Source organism: Benincasa hispida, chromosome 3, assembly GCF_027475165.1.
Source record: "Benincasa hispida cultivar pf3 chromosome 3, pf3_genome.v1.1, whole genome shotgun sequence".
NCBI classification, from domain to species: domain Eukaryota; kingdom Viridiplantae; phylum Streptophyta; class Magnoliopsida; order Cucurbitales; family Cucurbitaceae; genus Benincasa; species Benincasa hispida.
This window is the reverse complement of record NC_143480.1, coordinates 61,455,717-61,478,225: the sequence shown is the minus strand read 5'-3', so window position 1 is coordinate 61,478,225 and position 22,509 is coordinate 61,455,717. Positions and strand designations below refer to the sequence as shown.

General features: G+C 36.8%; 1 pseudogene across 1 annotated transcript; it reads left to right on the top strand.

The window, feature by feature from the left end:
* Positions 1-1,226: 1,226 nt before the first annotated feature.
* On the top strand, positions 1,227-5,112 carry LOC120074307 (polygalacturonase QRT3 pseudogene; annotated as a pseudogene). Its single transcript, XR_016528470.1, has 3 exons — positions 1,227-1,398; positions 2,780-3,019; positions 3,748-5,112. The product of XR_016528470.1 is annotated as a polygalacturonase QRT3 pseudogene (transcript).
* Positions 5,113-22,509: the final 17,397 nt, after the last annotated feature.

The following is a 22,509-nucleotide window of genomic DNA, read 5'->3' as shown; positions in this document are numbered from 1 at the left end:
CTACGTAAAAAGTTAATGGTTAAAATGAAAATTTTCATGATAATTGAGACAAAATGAAGATTTTATAACAATAAAGGTCAAAACTAAAATAATATATACCAATAAGAACTTAGCTCAATTGGCATCGAATATAATTTAAAAAAAAAAGATTGTAATGAGTAGTAAAATAATATGTGAATAGTTATAAATCTAGTTCATTAGGTTTTGCATGTAATATAATTTTTGATTTTTTTAGTTATTCCAATTCTACTATCGCTATGCATTAATAGGCTATATCAACATTAAATCTGATATACTTTACATTTTATATCTCAATAAGTATATCATTTATAAAATTTGATATACATCATTATACTTCTGATAAACAAAATTTTATATGGATTCTTTTTATCCATGAACTTAATTTGAATTCTTATTTAATTATTTTGAAGTATTATTTCATTGGATCATTAGTCATTGTGATCAACTTATAATAACCCAAGTCACTCGATTGACAACCATTTTGATTAAAGTAATGTTCTTTTAGTACAATAATCGTAGAATGGAGAATCAGAGCTTAACCTCTAGGGAAGAAGGTCATGTCGATTACCTTTTTACCAAAATCAAGCCAAATTTTGAAGACTAAAAGAGTATCTTCTAAAAACTTTCTTTTTGTTTTTGAAATTTGACTAAGAATTCAACCATTGTACTTAAAAAAGATGTAAATTATTGTAAGAAATGAGGAGAAAATAAGTTTAATTTTCAAAAACAAAAAACCGAAATGATTATCAAACAAAACTTTCATATTTTTTAAGGGGGTATTTTGACTTTTCAACTTCTTTTCTAGGCTAGGCCTGTGTTTTTCTGCTAGTTAGATTTACAAAGTTTAAATAATAGTGTGACACAATTTGCAATATTTGTAACTGTTTTTGCCAGTTTTACAAATTTCCCTATTTGAAACGTGCAATAACAATATCACATGTATCACAAGCCATTGATTATCATATAACAAACATTTACATTTTTTTTATAAGTATACAATATTATACTTTATCACTTTCCCTTAAAGATAATATCTAATTAAATTAGTATATAGTTTGATTTTCTTTGAGAAATGGGCATCTACTTAATCCCCCTTCTCTTTTCATGTCTCCCATCTCTATAAAAGCTTTCAACTCTTCTCTTGTGGGAGATCAACCATGGCAACACAACCCACTTTTTTATTCATATTATTCTGGCTACTTATCATGTTCGTGTCAAATTTACTTTCTCTTTCTTCTCCGTCACCAACGACCCCATTTTCCAACCGTTATCGTCATTACCACCGCCATTTAGCTTCATTTACATGAACTCAAATCCTCACTGCCGGTTCGGCCACACAATTCCAACCCAGCCAATCCACCAACTCCAAGTTTTACAGTATGTTTATTTAGGTCTCGTTTGATAATACTTTTGTTTTTAGTTTTTAGTTTTTTTTTTTATATTATTATTTAGACTTGTTTTGATCAAATTTATATATTATAGATTTTTAGTCCAAATCTACAAATGAAAACTAAGGTCTCTGGTAACTATTTCGTTTTTTAGTTTTTAGTTTTTAGTTTTTAAAATTATGCCTATTTCTTCTCATTTCTTACCATGGTTTGCATATTTATTAAGTACAATGGTTGAATTTTTAGCCAAATTTCAAAAATAAAAACAAGTTTTAAAAGCTACTTTTTTAATTTTCAAAAATTGGCTTTGTTTTTTAAACCATTGGTAAAAAATAATAACAAAAGAAGAAATTTGGAGGTGGGTTTTGAGAATAGTGTCTATAGGTTTTATTTTAAAAAACAAAAAACAAAAAACAAATATCAAATGGTTACCAAATGGGCCCTAAGTTTTTAAACTAACTTTTCAAAGCTTGATTTGGTTTTTTAAAATATTGGTAGAAAGTTGATAACAAAACAAGGATCAAGTAGATTGGAATAGTGTTTATAAGCTTGATATTTAAAACTTAAAAACTAAAATCTAAGACCCCATTTGATAACTATTTGGTTTTTAAAATTTAATCTTTTTTTTTTTTCCCAAACTTCTTTACTATGATTTTCATCTTTTTTAACTATACACGAATTCTTAGTCAATTTTTCTTTTGAAAAAACTTTTTAAAAACTAAATTTTTTCTTTAATTTTAAAAATTCACTTGAGTTTTTGAAAACACTCCTAAAAATAAAAATAAAAATAAGAAACAAAACAAAACAAATAATTCAAATAGGGAAGTTGTGCTTATTAGACTTAGTTTTCAAAAATAAAAAACAAAAAACCAAATGGTTATTTAACAAACGAGGCTGATTGCTTATTTGTTTATTTTTACTGAACGTCGACCAAAATCAATATGTTGTGTCATCGTAAATAGTTGAATGAGACGTATTTGATAGAGTAATTCAAATATTGAAAATATCAATTTATATGTTATATATTCGTCATTTGTTAATTGGAGGGCTCGACATTAAAGCCCAAAATTCTTGTAGTAGCATGATAGATATTAAAGTTTATTAATAGATATATTTGGTATTTTTACAAATCATATAAGACTTAAGAAAAAAGATTCATACATTAATCTTAATATATATAGAGATGAGTACTAATTCAAGATCTATAACTTAGTTTGAAAATAAAAATAACTCAATTATCAATTTTTTACAAGATTTACATTTTTTTTTTCTGATTTAGAGAAATAACAATGGATATATTTATTAATATAATCCTAAATTTCAAATCTCAATATTGGTATCGATATTAATATTTTAATGTTTGGGTGTAGGAACCAAGTAGTGCTCGTGTGTATCATGTGACATCATACGGAGCCGATCCTACAGGTAAAATAGACAGCACAGAATCACTTCTCCGAGCATTGTCTGACGTGTACAGTTCTAAGAGTGACGGGTCGTCGTTGATTGGAAGTATCAAGAATCTGGGAGGTGCTCAGATAAATCTGGACGGTGGAAATTACTTGATCAGTCGTCCGTTGCGTTTACCAGCTGCTGGTGTAGGCAATGTTATGGTATGTATTCCCGCTCCTAAACACAAAATCCATGAAATACACCTATGTGTGCAAAATTTTATTTTATTAAAATTAAAAGGTAAAATACTTTTTTATCCCTAAATTATGAGTGTATTTTTCATTTATGTTACGCTTTTAATCATTCAATTTTGAGTTTGATTTTACTTTAGACGAATTTACATTTTTAATATTTATTTTTCATTAAATACTCACTTGTGATATTATTAATCAATATTTTTTATATTTAGTGTTAATGTCTAATAATTAATATAAATTAATTATAAGAATTATAATTATCAATACTAAAATTAATTTTGAATTTTCACTTCATAATTATTTTAAATTAATTTACTAGCACACTAATGTAAAAAATAAAATTGTGTATTTACGGAAAATTTGAGGATAAAAATATAAATATTCATATAATTTAATAAAAATAAAATTCAAAACTTAAGTAACATTTGAAAATGAGGGATAGAGATCAAATACATAATAGATCTAAACTTAGGGACAATAAAGTATTTTTTATTTAAATTAACGAGTTTACGAAAAGAGTAATATTTAGATGCAGTTTCATATTCTCGTCTTCTATACATATAATAATAATAATAATAATAATAATAATCTTTTTATTAATTTTTTAAAATGAATTTTTTTATATGTCAAATTTTAATGGAATACAATACGGCTGTACCATCCACCAAGTCTTTTGTTGGTGACTTTTTTAGATACATGGAGGAAGTTTACGCGCTTCAGACGATTTTCCCCCTAACCGTTACCTGATCGAATTGTCGTCGTCGCCGTCGGCGGCGGCGGAGGGAGCGGCGGCGCAGAAAATTAAAAACCATAAAGTGATGAACTCTACGGAAGATTCAAACCTCAGTTCTTCTTTTTCATCTTATAGTTACGAGTTCATCACTTTCAGAGACCTTCTATTGGATTCAAATTACAGAGGCGGCGGAATTTCAATCATCAATTCATTAAGAACAACCATACAAAATTGCTACATCACACATTTCACCACCACCGGAATTTCCGTTCAAAGTGGCCACGAAACCTACATTCAAACCACCTTCCTCGGCCAACACATCACCGCCGGCGCCGATCTCGGTGAACGAAACTTCTCCGCCATCGGAATCAACCTCAACAGTAACGACAACTCCGTCACCGATGTCGTCATTTTCTCCGCCGCCATTGGAATCCTCATCTCCGGCCAAGCGAATATCCTCACAGGCATTCATTGCTACAACAAAGCCACCGTATACGGCGGTACTGGAATTTACTTGAAATTACCTGGATTAACACAAACCAGAATCATGAATTCGTACATGGATTTTACCGGAATCGTAGCGGAAGATCCAGTTCAGCTTCTAATTTCTAGTACGTTCTTCCTTGGCGATGCTTCGATTAAGCTGAAATCGATTAACGGCGTTGTGAATGGAGTGAACGTTATGGATAATTTGTTCTGTGGATCGGAGAAAGGAGTGGCGATTGTTGAACTTGATGAATCGAGATCGGAATTCAAGAAAATAGATCGGGTTGTGATTGAGAGGAACAATGCGATCGGAATGCAGGTGAAATCGACCGCGGCAAACGGCGAAATTAAAGGAAATGGAACTTCATGGATTCTGGATTTCAATTGGATTTTGGTGTTTCGGAATTTGATTAGGAATGTTCAATACTCATTTCGGAGCATTGATGGTGGATTTGCAAGGCATATAGTGAGAAATGTATCGGAAAATCGAGTGGTGATTGAGACGGATGTTGCGGTGGCCGGAAGTGTGTTTGTGGCGGTGGATCAAGGGCAGAGGTAGCCATGGAAGAAGAAATGAAAAAAAGGTGAAAATATTGGGAAATTATCATAAGTTCCCCTTTCACAACTACCATACTCTCAATTATTTGAAGTAGTCTTTTTTCTCTGATTGAGATCGATCATCTAAAAATTTAGATGAAGATCGACATCATATATCTTCTCGAGTCTCCGTTAATCATTGAGATCCATTTGAAAAATTCATATGAATGGTTTGTAAATCTATTTAAAAATTCAAATAATAGTAGAAACAGGAAAAAAAAAAGTTAAATTTTTATTTGAATTTCGATAATTGATTTGGATTGAAATGACCTATAAATCTATTTCAACAAATTTTCTAAATGAGTAGTAGTTGTGAGAGATGAAAACCAAATATATGTTCAATAATTCACGGTCGATTTGATCTGATTTGGGGAAAGAAAATGTACTTAAAACTAATATATAGTTTAGGAGAGTCGAACTTTCGAATGAGTCAATAGTACAAGTTTTATGTTAGTTGAGTTATATTCATATTAGCATTTATTGTACTAATTAATTAGAATTAGAATCCAACAATGTTTTCAATTTATTTGATCAGAGGTTGTTTTCATCCATTTTCATTTTATTTGACATGGAAGAAGAATATCTATATTTTAATAAATTATTTCAAAAGTTTCATTGATCAGATATATACTCACCAATGAAATATACATAATATTACTTGAAAATTAAAAATTTTACATAATTTAAACACGGATTGACTTGGTTAAAAAATAATTGTCTAACTTCAAAGAGATCACTTTATTGGAAAATATAAAATTGATTGAGAATATTTTTTTTTTCATTTTAAATGATGTTTAATAAATGCAATTAAAATTAAAAATTAAAAATAAAAATATGTTTGATGTGAAGGGATCGAATTCCAACGAAAACATTTAATCGTTTTTGTTTCGATTTTGAGAAGATGAAAATTATAGAAAAAAATGAGAAATAAAACACAAACACGAACATGCTGAATTATTTAGGGTAAGCACGCATTAGAAGATAGAGAGAAGTTACCTTCGTAGATTCTTCTTTCTTCACAAAAAGTCTCCTCCTCGATTGATTGTTCCTCTCCTTCTTTGAGAAACCTCTGAAAAGGGCTTTCTTACTATGACTCTTAGCAAGAACCTATTTGTAGGAGTGTTTTTTGAAAGAGAAAGGGAATTGGGAGGAAGAATAAAAATTACGGGAACGGTTCTTCTTATGTATAATTGGTGAGAGAGATAATAGTTGGCTTTTTTGTTTTTGTTTTTTATAACATAGAACTTTTCTGTGTGTTTTTAACAAGAAGGATACATTAAATTCCCCCATTTTCGCTCCCTCTTCATTAAGGGGAAGTTAGTAATTAATTAATTAATTAATCATTTAATGATTAATTTAATTAAATATCTCATATTTAATTAAATAAAGACCTTAATAATATTCAAAGATATATTTCGCTTTTAATCTATAGTTTTAATATGAATCTCATTCTTATTATTCATATGAATATATAACCTGTAGTTTTAATATGAATCTTATTCATAATTATTTCATTCGGATGTATGCTCTAAAGCCTCATAGTTAATATGTTATTTGAAATAATGTTTGATTATTTTCTATATGCAATTATCTATTAAAGAACGATCCAATGTTATTTTATGAAACTTGAACAGTATGTGGTAGACATACAGGTGGATCATGTTCAAGTAATAACCTAAATGGCCTTATCCTAGTGATACTATGGATACGATCCGCTTTGTAATTGTTACAAAAGTTGTAAAGTATTACAAACAATTTGATTCTAATCGTTCATGTGAAGACATGCTAGTGGGAGTATCCGATATAAAGAATTTGTATAAGATCAGACTACGAAATGATTGATCTCTCTTTATAACACCGTTGACTGAAGAGATTAACATTTCATAGGATGATCACAGGTGACTCGACTTTAATCTTGAGTGAGTTATGAACTCTTGTCTATGAGGACAGTCTTTTGATTTGTATGGGTGCGAGTGGTTCGACTCATCGACGCAATAAGCCTACCATTTTGAGGATTGTCCGAGTAGAAAGCTGGTAATATAGCTACACAAGATGTAGTTCACTTCTTTCCATCTTTAGGGTAAGTAAATAAATTTCTCCCTTAAGTGCTCACTGCGGGTCTTGAATAATGGGGCCCCTATCTTTCATTAGCCCAAGAGGGTTTTGTTTATGTTTGGGCTATAAACAGGTTGTTCATTAATGAATCAGTGGGACTTAAGGAGTTAGATATAATTACAGGGGTAAAATGGTAATTTTGACCCAGTTGTAATTACGAGCGATTAGTGAAAGGTTGACATACTATTGATTCGTTATATCTGTCGACACAAAAATATATATATATAATACGAGGAGTGTAGTTATAGGTCTTTAATGAAGTGACTTGTAGTCAATGAATGTTGACTAATTTAATGAAAGAGTTTAATAAATTAATCTTGTATCATTGGAGCTTCTAATATGTAGGTCCATTAGTGTAACACCCAGAACTCTATAAGATCTTGAAAGTTAGAGGGTAGAAGTGTACCTAAGGCCTTGGAGGGTAAAAATTTGTCCAACTGTCTGAACTATGCTTTGGAGGAAGCAGTAATACTTAGAAAAATTTCTAAGTGTTGGAAGCGTAGGAGGTTGAAGACAGAATTTTGGCTGTTCAAACTGTGCTTTGAGCCTAGAAAAGCTTAAGGACATGAATTGGCCCAAAAAGGAGCAAAACTTGGCTAAGTATTGAAAACCAAAGTTGGAAGCATAGTTGAGCAGTGAGGAGAGATAAGTGTGCTTAAACATTTGGGAGAAAGAGCAGCCATGCGTTTGAACCTTGGAAGGGAAAGATTGAACTCATAGTATAGTTTAGAATTTGGGTAGGTGTTGGAGGTAAGAGTTGGACTCATAGTCCATGGAGGAAGTAAAGAATAAACTAAGTATGAGAGGAGTAAGAGTTTAACCTTAGATGTGTTATCCTAAAATTGGAAGCATAGTTAGAATTGAAAAGGGCTTTGAACACATGCTAGGGTAAGGGTGGACATATAGCCTAGCAAGAGGAATGGAATATTGGCTAAGTGTTGGAAAAGAGAGTTCAACTCATAGCATAGTTGCAAAACCCTAAAGCACCCCTTAGTGGATGCATAATAGAGGCATCTTAGGGTAAAGTGTAACCTCTTGGACGCTTGGGTGAACCTATTGACCTAGGGCTAGGTTAAACGCATAGTTGGAAATGTCATTAAGTGTTGGATGACTCGTTGGACAGACACCATAATAGGGGCATGTTGGACGCATAAAGGATGGAAAATAGAGTAGTTGGACACATGCCTTGAGGAATGGGCACAATTGGACGCATGATGGAAGAGGAATTAGATGCATGCACTAGTTGGACCAAATTTCAAAGGAGGAGGTGGCCAACTCCTAGGTAGACATCTTAGGAAGTTAAGTGGCAGCATAGTATGAATTGACTAAGTGTCAAAGTTGGAGGTGGACACCCAAGGTGTATTGTAGAGCATGCAAAGTGTTGGGATGACACCTCATAGGGGGTTAGATGTTGGACACTACGTGGTAAAGACAACAAAGTGGCAAAAGACCATGCATTGGCAATACATGGTGAAGGCATATGAGTCTTGCATGCAAGTAGGAGGTGACAAGGTCTATGCATTGGCCCTGTATGAAGAAGACACTTGGGTTGCATGAGAGTTGGAGCTGAGAAGCCATCAATACCTTGGAGGAGCCTTACTTCAACTCACAACTCAAACTTTTAGACAAAACTTAATAGAGAAGTAAGAGAAGAGACTTAGGATGTTGATTGAATGAACTAGGCATCCCAACACAAGGTCCAAGCATTGGAAGGAGTTGCCTTGCGTCGAGCAGAGTGTTCATGCGCTAGAAGGGTTGTCCATGCGTCTAACTAATTCTGTAGAAGATTAACTCTTTGATAGTTGTTGTTCTAAGTTATTCTCAGACCTAACTTTGATCTATTAGGTTGGTCGTAATGGCCTAGTTCCTAAGTCTTTAGCAAAGTCTCACGGGATGGTCAGAGGGTCGTAAGGCCTAGTTCCTGAGCCTGTAAGAAGAACCTCATATGGAATGGTCAGAGGACCGACGGATCTAGTTTTTGAGCCCACACGAGGTAGAGGTATGTGCATATAGGGAAATATGGCCAACTGTCTACTGTGTGTGAAAGGATAACAGAAAACGAATACTGTAAGCCTGAGGTTTGAATAGTGACCTCATGGTGTTGAAATGTTGTTAATGAGCCTTTACTCTTGAGGGTTAAAGAGACCCTATGTTACATTTACCACTCCCTGGGATTTTAGCTCATTCTTTTCTTTTATGTTTTCCTCCAGGTAGCAGAAGAGTCTAGGTTGTAGCTTGAAAACGAGATCTTCCACAAAATAAATTTCTTACTTAGTAGTTGGATGTGGGATGGAAAAAATGATTTGTAAAACCTATTTAACTGTACAAACTTTGTTTCTGACATTTGAATCTTAAAGTTAATTTATCTCTGGCTATGTTTGAAATAATGCTAAATCAGTTAAGGGTGGACAATAGGTATCACAAAAGAGTAGTATCTGCCATCCTCACACCTTCTTTCGGGTGAAAGAGGTAAGCTCGGGAGGGGGTGTGACTGTTAGGATTGGTGTCTTAATTCTCTCGGAGTCTCGTTGTTTTGTAATGATACACATTATTTGATGAATAAAATAATTGTTATTTAATTTTGGTATTTACTCATATCTAATAAACAAAGCTCCTTGGTTATCTTATGTGAACTTAAGCATGTATATGTGATATACAAGTGGATCATGTCTTAAGTGATAACCTAAATAGGTTTGTAGTATAAGGATTAAGGTGGGATACCTGATCATGGTGACATTACGGATACGGCTCGTTTTGTAGAAGTTTGTAAGTATTGTAAACTACTACAGATGGTACATCCTGACCATTCATGTGGAGACGTGCGAGCAGGAGTGTCCTATACAAAGAGTTTGTATAAGACTCGAACCACGAGATGACTAGACTCTGTATATCCATTGATACTAGAGACTTAGATCTCACCTAAATGACCATAGGTGACACAACTTCAATCCTGAGTGTTTTGGGAACTCCTGCCTTTAAGGGTGGTTCTTTGATTAGTATGGATGAGAGTAGCCAGATTACTAACTCAACATGCCTACCTTTTTGGAGACTTGTCTGATCTGGGAGCTGGGAACTCAATCCACAAGATGGAATTCACTTCTTTCCCGAAGCAGGGATAAGTAGAGAGATTGCTCCCTTAAGGGCTGATTTCCGGGCTTGAACATAATGGCCACAACTTCTCTTTGGAAGAGAGGACTCAGTCATAGTAGGAATATGACTTATGTTCATTAGAAGGATCAATGGTACTTAAGGAGTTAGATGTGACTACAAGGCCATAACGGTTATTGGCCCAGCTGTACTTACGAGCGATCTGTGAAGGGTTATCGCACTACTGATTGGTTAATATGGATACATAATATATTTATGATAAGAAGAGTTCAGCTGTCGGTCTTTAGTGGAGTGCCTGACAGTTAACGAATGGTGGATCTCGTGACTAGAGAGTTTAGTCAGTTATTCACGTACCGTTGGAGCTTCGAGCTATAGGTCCATAAGGCCCCCTTGGTAACTCAATGGATTCAGTTGAGGATTAGTTCTTGGTGTTGATTTGAAGTGTTCAAATTGACAAGAGGTAATTCGATTATATATGATATGATCGGTACGATGTATGAGATATATCTAGTGGAGGATTAATGTAAATGAGATTTACATTAAATACCATGGAATAGAAAAAGAACTATGGTTTATATGTTTCATGAGATGAAATATTAAAACTATAGATTATAAATGTAGTATGATAAGTTGGTTATCATTTATATTTGTAATAATATTAATTATTGGATAATTAAATCTTTTTCTCTAATAACCAATTGAGTGGGAGATTATTGGTGGTTCATGGTAACCGTGAGATAAAAGGAAAATTGTTTTCCTAATTTTAGTAATGTTGAATTTGTGATTTTTCTCTCGAAAAAGAAGTTTTCAAGTAAATATGATTTACTAAGTGATAGCTTGAGCGAGTTAGACGATTGTGTAGTGTTTTGTAGGCGACAGACATGGAACTAAGCGATGAGCTAAACAATCACTTAGCTTTTGCTAAACGATTGGGCATTGACCTATACGATAGGTTTCAATCATCTCCCATTTGCCCAATCGTGTACATGATTGTTGTTTCCTTCTTCTTCTGCCTCAAACCAAGTCCACATAGAGCCCACCCTCTGGATTCTCACACCGAGAATACAAGGTAGCCTTCTTGGTGTTGTCATACTCAACTCGACACTATCGAGGTTCTGTGGAGGCCGTTTGTGACCGAAGCGATCACTGAGGACGAGTGCATGGTGTTCATGCTGTGTAGAGGTCGTGTTGTTCGAGCATTCGAGGTTGTTGTGTTCGAGTGTTCGTGATCAAGGAGTGTGGAGATGGGTCTATAAATGTGTGTAGATTTCTCCTTGTTCATTTGTAGTTTTCATGCTGTAATTTCTGTAATGAATGCATAATCGTATGTTTCTGTTTTGGTTGTAATATGTAATGTTCATACATGATTGTAATTTGGAATGATCTATTCTGCTGCTCATGGAAATCCTCATGATCGATTTCCTTCAATTGGTATTAGAGCCAGGTTATTCTGATATTCCAAATTACAAGTCTGTTTTGAACTTCATTTTACAGTCGCAGTGGGTTTCTGAATTTGTGTTTAATCGTTAAGTGCATTTGTGGATGAAGTTGATGAATGTTTTGGGTTTAATTGCCTTTTGTTAAAGCTTTCTGGAATTACAAAGTGTTAATTTGTAAGAGCCTCTGTGTTTTTGGGCGTAATTAACTTGCAATCAAGTCTGTAATTCAAAGAGTTTGAGTTAGTCGAGTCGTTCGTGATGAAGTTTCGAAGCATGGAGATGCAGTTCTCAACAAAGAAGAAAACCAAGCATTGGTCGTATCGTGTAGCCTAAGGTAAACGGTCGTTGGGATTTAACTATGCGATCATTTAGATTTTTCTAAACGATCGTGTAGTATTTATTATACGATTATTTAGCTAATGCTAAGAGATGGGGTAAATCGTTTACTCTATCGCGTAGCGTTGGTTGCTCAACCGCTAGGTGCTAGAGATGGACGATCGTAGTGGGAGCATGTGATGCTCATCATTTAGTAAAAGGCGCATGTTAGATGATCGTGTAGTTACAAGCCTCATCGCTTAGTTACTACCTACACGATCGAGCGTATACCATACGAAGGCCTAGCTAAGTGATCACTTAGGTGATGGTGCTTTATGGCATCGTTTTTGTTTAGACGATCGCGGAAGGCGGGCGTTGTGTGAAGTGCGCTAAGCGATCACGTGCCTCAGGCTTCATCGCTTAGTAAAAGGACATGATCATGTAGTATTTGCTAAACGATCGTATAGTGCTTATATGCCAAAGTGGTTGACATATAGTTTAAAACCCACATTAGGTTGTGCAATTATTCATGCATCATGTATTATAATTGTTATAATTTAGCATGAAGAAATTACTTGAAAGCATGCACATGCATCATGAAATATAAGAGTTATATTTTGCATGCAGTGAGCATTATCATACATCATCTTTTTATTATAAGAGTTATAGTCTAAGGGTGAATGGAAGCATGTTTTGCTTGTTTCATTGCTATTTTGTATAAGTGTTATATAAAAAAAGTGGCAATGAATGGACAATGCATTGAGCATGACACTTAGGCTATGTATAAGCGTTATGAATGCTTTGCATGTGTTAGCTTAGCATTGTGGTTTTGGTTTCTGTTTATAGGTGTTATAAAGGAAATTAGACCTAAAATCAATAATTCAGAGTTGCATGTGGACTTAAGGTGAACTCAAGTTTTTTAAAAGGGTTTTAAAATTGGATTGAGGTAGACCTAAGTTTAAGTGGTTCTAAAGAGTTTAGTAACCTAGATTGATCTTTTAAAATCAGTTTAATAGGATTAAATTGGTTGGTATAAAAGATTAAATTTGTTGAAAATCTATCTATAAGGGACCTTTTGTCTAAGGCGGCTTCTGGCTAGACTGGGGTTCTTAAGTTGACGGAAACGTAACACCCCTACCTAGGAACCAACCTTGAAAGGTGAATTAGATAGACTTTCAACAAGCATGCGACGATTTGGTCAAAGACTCCGTTAAAGAGTATATAAGATGATGATCAAAAGTTGTTTTACTATCCAAGGTAAAAGTTACTCTTGAGCAAACCTAAAAGTCACTTAGTTAAAATCCTTAGCCGTGTTTTTTTTAAGTAAGCTAAACCCTAGGTTATAAAATACTCAATGGGATGAAGAGATGTATCTGATATGTCTATGATTCCACTCACGTTTCTCTCTATATGTCACATCGTGAGATTCATGCTTGACCTCATGGTACCTTGGGAGCATCCCTCTTCGGATGGTGTTTGCATGAATCAATATCAAGGTGGACAGAGAGAGTGTTTATAGTAAGTGGGTGTAGGGTGTGTGTCAACATGTCTTATGGTCTCTGTCATTGGTTCACACCGTGACATCATTCTGTACTCCTCGTGGAGCCCTGGGAGCGTTCCCCTTCGGATGGGTTTTGTGCAGTTGGTCAAGATCAAGGTGAACTCCAGAAATGGATAAGGTCGTTTTAGGTTTTGACCCAATCGGATTTTTTTTCCTTCGGATTGGCTTTTTGGGGTGAACCTCTAGGGCCTAAAATGGCGGGTCACACTTACGGGAGATTGTTAAATAAGTTAATGATCTCTTGGCCAAATCAATGATGGCTAGTCGTTATAGGAGCAAGAGTTGTTATAGTATTAATGACTGGTTGAGAACTTCTCAATTCAGAGGAGGATAATTGACTTCCCTTCGACGGCTTTTGTCCTAAAACTTTGAAGCATCATTGTGAAACTAGATGTCTCACGGGGTTCATATTAGTTTTGCTAAAACCTTATTGGATGTTGTTTTGTTTTACAACGGGTATTTGTTTAAAACCTAACGTAGGTCAATGTGTTTTTCTTTTCAACAACTCGTTGGTATTTTCGTTTAGTGATTTTAAAATGACCGACTATATACAGTGGAAAGAATCGTGAGAAACGTATTTCGTGGAAAACGACCTTAATCCCACTACTCTCCAAAATAGGAGACAAGATAGTAAATCTGATTTATTCGTCTTGGAGGCATGTTTGGTAGAGAATGATGATCCTTTCTGGATCCTTGATCTGGGTGCTACCAATCATGTCAGTTCCTCTTACCTAGGATTCAGTTCCTGGAAAACGTTGCCACAAGGAGAGATGACTCTTCGAGTCGGCACTGGTGAGGTTGTTTCAGCTATTGTTGTAGGCAGGCTGAAGTTATTTGTTGACAAGAAATGTTATCTATTACTGGATAATGTTTTTGTAGTTTGTCATATTAAGAGGAACTTAATCTTGGTTTCTTGTCTCATTGAACAAGGCTATACTGTCTCTTTTTCTGAGAATAAAGTGTTTATTTTCAAGAATGGAATGGAGATTGGTTATGGTTCAATGGAAAGTAACTTATATGTACTAAAGTCGTTAGTCATAAAAGCCTTGTTTAACACTAAAATGTTCAGTACGGCAATAACAGCTAAAAGACCAAAGGTTTCTCCTAAGGAAAACACCCATCTTTGGCATCTTAGGTTAGGTCGCATCAACCTCAATAGGATTGAGAAGTTGGTGAAAAGTAGACTTCTAAATAGTTTAGAAGAAAACTCCTTGCCGGTATGTGAATCATGCCTCGAAGGCAAGATGACCAAATAACCTTTTACTGGAAATGGTTACAGGGCCAAGGAAGTCTTGGAGCTTATACATTCAGACCTCTGTGGTTTGATAAATGTTAGAGCTCGGGATGGGTATGAATATTCATCTATTTCATAAATGATTATTCAAGATTCGGGTATCTCTATCTAATGCAACGTAAGTCTGAAGCCCTTGACAAGTTCAAGGAGTATAAGGTTGAAGTTGAAAACTTGTTAGGTAAGAAGATAAAAATACTACGATCTGATCGTGGTGGAGAGTATATGAACCTCCAATTCCAGAACTATATGATAGAACATGGGATTGTGTCCCAACTCTCGGCCCCTAGTACACCTCAGCAAAATGGTGTATCTGAAAGGAGAAACAGAACCTTATTGGACATGGTTTGGTCTATGATGAGTTATGCTCATCTTCCAGACTCGTTTTGGGGTTTTGCAGTACAGACTGCATGTTATATCCTAAACAACGTTCGCTCGAAAAGTGTTTCTAAAACACCTTTTGATTTATGGAGAGGCCGTAAACGTAATTTATGCTACTTCAGGATTTGGGGCTGTCCAGCACGTGCTAGCGACTAACCCAAAGAAATTGGAACCACGTTCGAGGGTTTGCCTCTTTGTAGGCTACCCTAAGGAAACGAGAGGTGGATACTTCTATGATCCAAGTGAGAATAAAGTGTTTTTTTTCTATAAATGCTATCTTCTTGGAAGAAGACCACATGAGGGATCATAAGCCACGAAGTAAGCTCATTTTACGTGAGATTTCTAGTGAGACTGAGACTGCTGAGGGTTCAACAAGAGTTGTTAAACAGGCCGACAGATTAACAAGAGTTGTTGAGGTCGGAACATCTAGTCAACCAGCTCAAGAGTTGAGACTGCCTCGACGTAGTGGGAGGGTTATGAACCCACCGGATCGCTACATGGGTTTGACTAAAACCCAAAACGTCATTACGAATGATGGGGTTGAGGATTCTTTGTCTTTTAAGAAAGCAATGAAGGATGTTGACAAAGATGAATGGGTTAAAGCCATGAACCAAGAAATGGAGTCTATATACTTCAATAACATCTGGGAGCTAGTTGATCCACCTGATGGGATAAAACCTATTGAGTGTAAGTGGATCTATAAGCGAAAGAGAGGTGTATATGGAAAGGTGAAAACCTTTAAGGCTAGACTCGTGGCAAAGGGTTATACCCAAATTGAGGGAGTTGACTATGAGGAAACTTTCTCACTTGTTGTCATGCTCAAGTCTATCTGGATTCTCTTGTCCATAGCCACATTTTATGATTATGAAATATGGAAAATGGGCGTCAAGACTGCCTTTCTTAATGGTAATTTTGAGGAGACCATTTATATGACTCAACCAAAGGGTTCATTGTTCCAGATCAAGAGTAAAGAGTTTGCAAGCTTAATAGGTCCATTTATAGGCTGAAACAAGCATCTAGATCTTGGAACATCAGATTTGACATTGCTATCAAGTCGTTTGGCTTTTATCAGAATGTTGATGAGCCTTGTTTTTATAAGAAGATCATCAACAGCTCAGTAGCTTTCCTGATACTATATGTGGATGATATCCTACTCATTGGAAATGATGTAGGGTATCTGGCTGACATTAAGAAATGGCTAGCTGTCCAGTTCCAAATGAAAGATTTGGATGAGGCATAGTATGTTCTAGGGATCCAGATCATTCAAGATCGTAAGAACAAACGGTTAGCCCTGTCTTTGGCATCGTACATTGATCAAATGTTGATCAGGTACAAGATGCAGGATTCCAAGAGGGGTTTGTTACCCTTTAAGCATGGAATCGTTTTCGTTTGTTACCCTTTAGGCATGGAATCGTTTTCTAAGGATCAATGTCCTAAGACACTTTAAGAGGTTAAGGAAATGAGACGGATTCACTATGCTTCTGCTATAGGAAGCTTGATGTATGCAATGTTGTGTACCAGACTCGACATTTGCTATGCAATAGGGATTGTCAGTCGGTATCAGTCCAATCCAGGATTTGATCACTGGACGGCGGTCAAGACGATCCTCAAGTATCTTCGGAGAATGAGGAACTACATGCTTGTGTATGAAGATAAGGATATGATCCTTACAGGATACACAGACTCTGACTTTCAGACCGATAGAGATTCTTGCAAATCAACATCGGGGTCAATGTTTACTCTGAATGAAGAGGCTGTAGCCTGGCGAAGAATCAAGCAAGGATGCATCGCGGACTCCACTATAGAAGCCGAGTATGTAGCTGCTTGTGAAGTAGCTAAGGAGGCTGTTTGGCTGAGGAAATTCCTTTCAGATTTGGAAGTTGTTCCAAATATGGATTTGCCTATCACTCTTTATTGTGATAAAAGTGGGGTTGTGGCAAATTCGACGGAGCTTCAGAGTTATTGTTGGGGTAAGCACATCGAATGGAAATACCACCTGATTAGGGAGATTGTGCACCGCGGTGATGTGATAGTCACGAAGATCACATTGGAGTACAATGTTGCTGATCCCTTTACAAAGGCCCTCATGGCTAAAGTGATCGAGGGTCACTTGAAGAGTCTAAGTCTGCAGGACATGTGGCATCTTGTTTAGGGCAAGTGGGAGATGATACTAAAGTATGCCCTAGTTTATTGTATATTATACATTTTTATATCGTATTGTACATTAGTCTCCCGAGTCATTAGAACAAGTGGGAGATTGTTGGGATCGGTGTCCTAATTATCTCGGAGTCTCTTTATTTTGTAATGATACACATTATTTGCTGAATAAAATAATTGCTATTTAATTCTGGCATTTACTCATATCCAATAAACAAAGCTCCTTGGTTATCTTATGTGAGCTTAAACATGTATATGTGATATACAAGTGGATCATGCCTTAAGTGATAACCTAAATAAGTCTGTAGTATAAGGATTAAGGTGGGATACCTGATCCTTGTGACATAATGGATACGACCCACTTTGTAGAGGTTTGCAAGTATTGTAAACTACTATAGATGGTAGATCCTGACCATTCATGTGGAGATGTGCGAGCGGGGGTGTTCTATAAAAAGAGTTTGTATAAAACCCAGACCACCAGATGGCTAAACTCTGTATATAACACTGTTGATACTAGAGACTTACATCTCACTTAAATGACCATAGGTGACACGACCTCAATCCTGATTGTTTTGGAAACTCCTGCATTTGAGGGCGGTCCTTTGATTAGTATGGGTGAGATGGCCAGATTGCCAACTCAACATGCCTACTTTTTTAGGGACTTGTCTGATCTGGGACCTGGGAACTCAATCCACAAGATGGAATTCACTCCTTTCCCGAAGCAGGGATAAGTAGAGAGATTGCTCCCCTAAGGGCTGATTCCAGGGCTTGAATTAAAGGAACTCTTAACAAAGAGCATCCATGAGCGCATTCGGATCTTTCCGATTTCACCGTGACTGAAACACAATATATACATTATAATGGCATGCTTTGAACACTAAAGAATAAGGGAAAGAGTTCTCATACTAATTGAAGATTCTCTTTAAATTTTGGAACTCAATGGAGTGGAAGACCTCTATGCGATCTCTATCGCCCAACAAATACGTCGGCTGTTGTAGCACGATCAGTCACGAACAAGTGAACGTAGCGGGGAGGACACCACCAAAAGAGATCCCTTGGTATTCTCGGAGAGAGAATCAAAAGTGTGGTCTTTGGTGAGTTTTGTAGAGGTAAGAGGAAGAACAAATCGTGTAGATGATAAGTAAGTGGGAGAGAAAAGGAAGCTATCGTATAGCTAAATGTTTATCGTTTAGAAGAAGCTACACGATCGTGTAGGTTTTATTAAGCGATCGTTTAGAAAAAGGTAGATGATCGTTTAGAAAACATGGCACACTATGCGATCGTTTAGGAAAGCTAAGTGATCGTTTAAAGACTAGCGTGCGATCATTTAGGCGCGAGGTGTGCGATCGTTTAGGCACTGGGCGACTATTGTATAGGCTCTCGACTTATGTGATCGTTTACGTTTCCACACCAATGCCAATTTTTTCGAAACTTTTGGAGCTTTTGCAAAATGAAATGAAATTTCATTTTATTCTTCGGTTACAATAACCGATGCGGCTGCTCCCACTAATGTATGTCTGAGAGAAATTGTAGGCCAATTATCGTATAATTAACCAATTAAATAATTAAATATAATCATATTATATTATTTCCATATAGTTTGATATCACATATCTACTATAATAATTTCTCCTCCACATGATATAAATCATATTTATATCTAATTTCCTCCAAAACAATGTATCTCATACATTTAGTCAATTATATCATATATAATTAACCAGTCCAATTATATCGTATATAATCGTACTCCCTCTTGTCAATTTGAACATTTCAAATTGACCCAAATACTGATTCTCGACTTTATCCAAGTGACCCAGGGGACCTAATGGACCTGTGGCTAGAAGTTCCAATGGTTCGTGAATAGCTGACTAAACTCTTTAGCCATGAGATCCACCATCTGTTAACTGTCAGGCATTCCACTAAAGACCAATAGTTGAACTCTTCGTACCACAGATTTATTTCTATGTCCATCAGATATAATTAATCATGAGTACGATGACCCTTGACAGATGCTCGTAAGTACAACTGGACCAAATTGCTTTTTTACCCCTATAGTTACATCTCACTCCTTAAGTACTATTGATTCCTCTAATGAATAATACAACATAGTCCAACTATGTGTGAACACCTCTCGGGCCAAGAGAAGGTGTGTGTTGCCACATAGTTCATGCCCTAGAATCAGCCCTTAAGGGAGCTATCTATCTATTTACCTCTACCTCGGGGAAGGAGTGATTCCATCTTGTGTAGCTGGGTTCCCAGCTCCCAAATCAGACGAATCCTCAAAATGGTAGGTTTGAATCGGCAACTTGGCCACTTGCACCCATACAAATCAAAGGACCGCCCTTAATGGCAGGAGTTCCTAACTCACTCATGATTGAGGTCATGTTACCTTATGGTTATCCTAGTGATGTGAAGTCTCTGTCATGAACGGTATTATATAACGAGATGTTAACACTTCGTGGTCAGGTCTACTAACTCTTTGTATAGGATGCCCTCGCTCGCATGTCCCCAATACGAATGATCAGGATCAGACGATCTGTGACAAGTCACAACAATTGTGACCATTCCATAAAGCGGGCTGCATTCATAGCGTTACCAGAATAAGCTTTCCCTTCTATATCCATATACTATAGACCATTTTGGTTATCACTCAAGACATGATCCACTTGTATGTCACCACATACATGCTTAAGTTACATACAGATAACCAGGGATTTTATGCTATGCATCCAGGCAGTACGAAGATGTACAAAACATTAAAGAGATCGTACTGGTGGCCTGGTATGAAAAGAGAAATAGCAGAGTATGTTGATAGATATTTACTATGTCAACAAGTTAAGCCTGAACGACAGAGGCCAGAAGGATTGCTTAATCCATCCAGTACCATAGTGGAAATGGGAGCATGTTACGATGGATTTCCTATTTGGTTTACCTAGGACACCAGCGAGCTATGATGGTATATGGGTAATTGTGGATAGATCGACAAAGACAGCTAAGTTTTTACCTATTAAAGTTACTTTTACCCTAGACCAATTAGCTAAGCTGTATGTTGATCGAATTGTGAGTTAGTTTGGGGCTCCAGTTTCGATTGTATTAGATCGGGATTCCAGGTTTACATCAAAGTTTTGGCCTATCTTATAGAAAGCTATGGATACGAAGTTATATTTCAGTACGGCTTTTCATCCACAGACGGATGGTCAGTCTGAACGGACGATTCAGACACTAGAGGACATGTTGAGAGCATGTGTATTACAGTACAAGGGCAGTTGGGATACGTATCTGTCGTTGATCGAATTTGCGTATAACAATAGTTACCATTCGAGTATCGGAATGGCACTTATGAAGCACTATACGGAAGACCATGTAGAACTCCGATATGTTAGAATGAGGTCGGTGAAAGGAAATTACTAGGCCCAGAACTTGTTCAGCAGACATCAGGCAGTGTTAAGATTATAAGAGAAAATCTTAAAATAGCTCGAGACAGGCAAAAAAGTTATACCGACAAGCGGAGAAGAGAATTGGAATTTGAAGTTAGTGATAAAGTATTTCTTAAGTTGTCTCCATGAAAAGGAATACTCAGGTTTGGTAGGAAAGGGAAGTTAAGCCCCAGGTATATTGGACCTTACGAGATAATAGAAAGAGTTGGCCCAATGGCGTATAGGTTGGATTTACCTCTAGAGTTATTTCGTATCCATGATGTGTTCCATGTGGCAATGCTAAGAAAGTACATGGCAGATCCTACCCATGTGTTGCCTGAGCAATCGGTGCAGTTGAAAGAGAATTTGTCTTACGAAGAAAAACCAGTGGAGATTCTTGACAGAAAAGAACAAGTCTTAAGGAATAAGACAATACCATTGGTAAAGGTACTATGGCAAAACCAAAGCACTGAAGAAGCAACATGGAAAGCTGAAGAGAAAATAAGAAACAAGTATTTGCATTTGTTTAATTGACGGACTTGTAGCAAAATTTTGAGGATGAAATTTTCATATGGGGGAGGTAAATGTGAACCCTGAGCCCTAATTTCTCTACTTGAGTATGTTCCCTACTGAGACCAGTGTGGTGAGTAGGTTGATGTGGAAATTAATGCGTAATTGTAGAGAAAAGGGTGAAAAATTAGAAGAAAAGTGTGAAATTGAAAGCTTGACTCTTGGGTAAAGCTTGGAAAAATTGGCTAAGTGTTGTTCCATGCGTTGGCCTTGCTCATTTTAGACGTTGAAGGAAGCCAGAGTGTGGCCAAGAGAAATGCATGTGGTAGCCAGTGTCTTGAGGGATTAACAAAACATGTGGCAGCCTCAAGTTGCGCGGACATGGGCGCTGGGCGTTGGAGATGTGTGCGCGGGACGATCGTGTAGTAATGATTGGGCGCTGGACAATCGTGTAGCAAATGAGCAGCACTACACGATTGGGTATGTGATCGTCTAGTAAGTGAGCGGTGCTACACGATGAGGTAGGCGATCGTGTAGGTGGGCACCAGGCTATCATATAGAAAATGCGCGAAGCCAAGTGATGTGGTAGGCGATCGTGTAGCAGATGTGCGACGCTAGACGAAGCGAAGGATCATGCTAAACGATAGCACTATGCACTGGACGATAGCGTTAAGCGATGGGGTGTTGGAACTACACGATTGGCATCAGTGTTAGACGATGACGCTGGACGATGGTGCTACCCGATGGGCGTGTGCACTAGACGATAGCCGTGCTTCGCTAGATGATGGGCATCAGCGCTACACGATGAGCAAGAGCTGTGTGGTAGACTGTGTGTTATGCGATAGGCGCATACGCTATGCGATGGTGCTATGCGGTAGCAGTATTAGACGATGAGCTAGGCGATGAGACAAGCCATGGTGGACGCATGGTGAAGGGTCTTGTGTTGCTAAGGCTTGTGGTACATAAGGCTAATACTATGCGTTGGCATTGAACGCAGGGTGTGAACTATGCGACTTGCTATATGCGTTGGACATCCGGGGGCATGTGGGCGCATAGGACCAGGCTAATAGTATGCGTTGGAAGAGTGCTAGGTATAATCCTAGTTGAGCGCATAAGCCAAAGGTAAACCATGCGGGAAAGGAAGGTATATGGCCAAGGATGCGATGCCTTGAGTTTTGACTCAAGTGATATGTTGATGAGAAAGCCACGAGTTGATGATGGCTAACTAAGAAAAGGATATGCGGCCAAAGATGAGCCTTGCAAGCATCTAGCATATGTGACCAAGTTGCGTCAATTGGATGCACAAGGTAAGATTGGATGAACGCATTTGTGGTTGGATGAA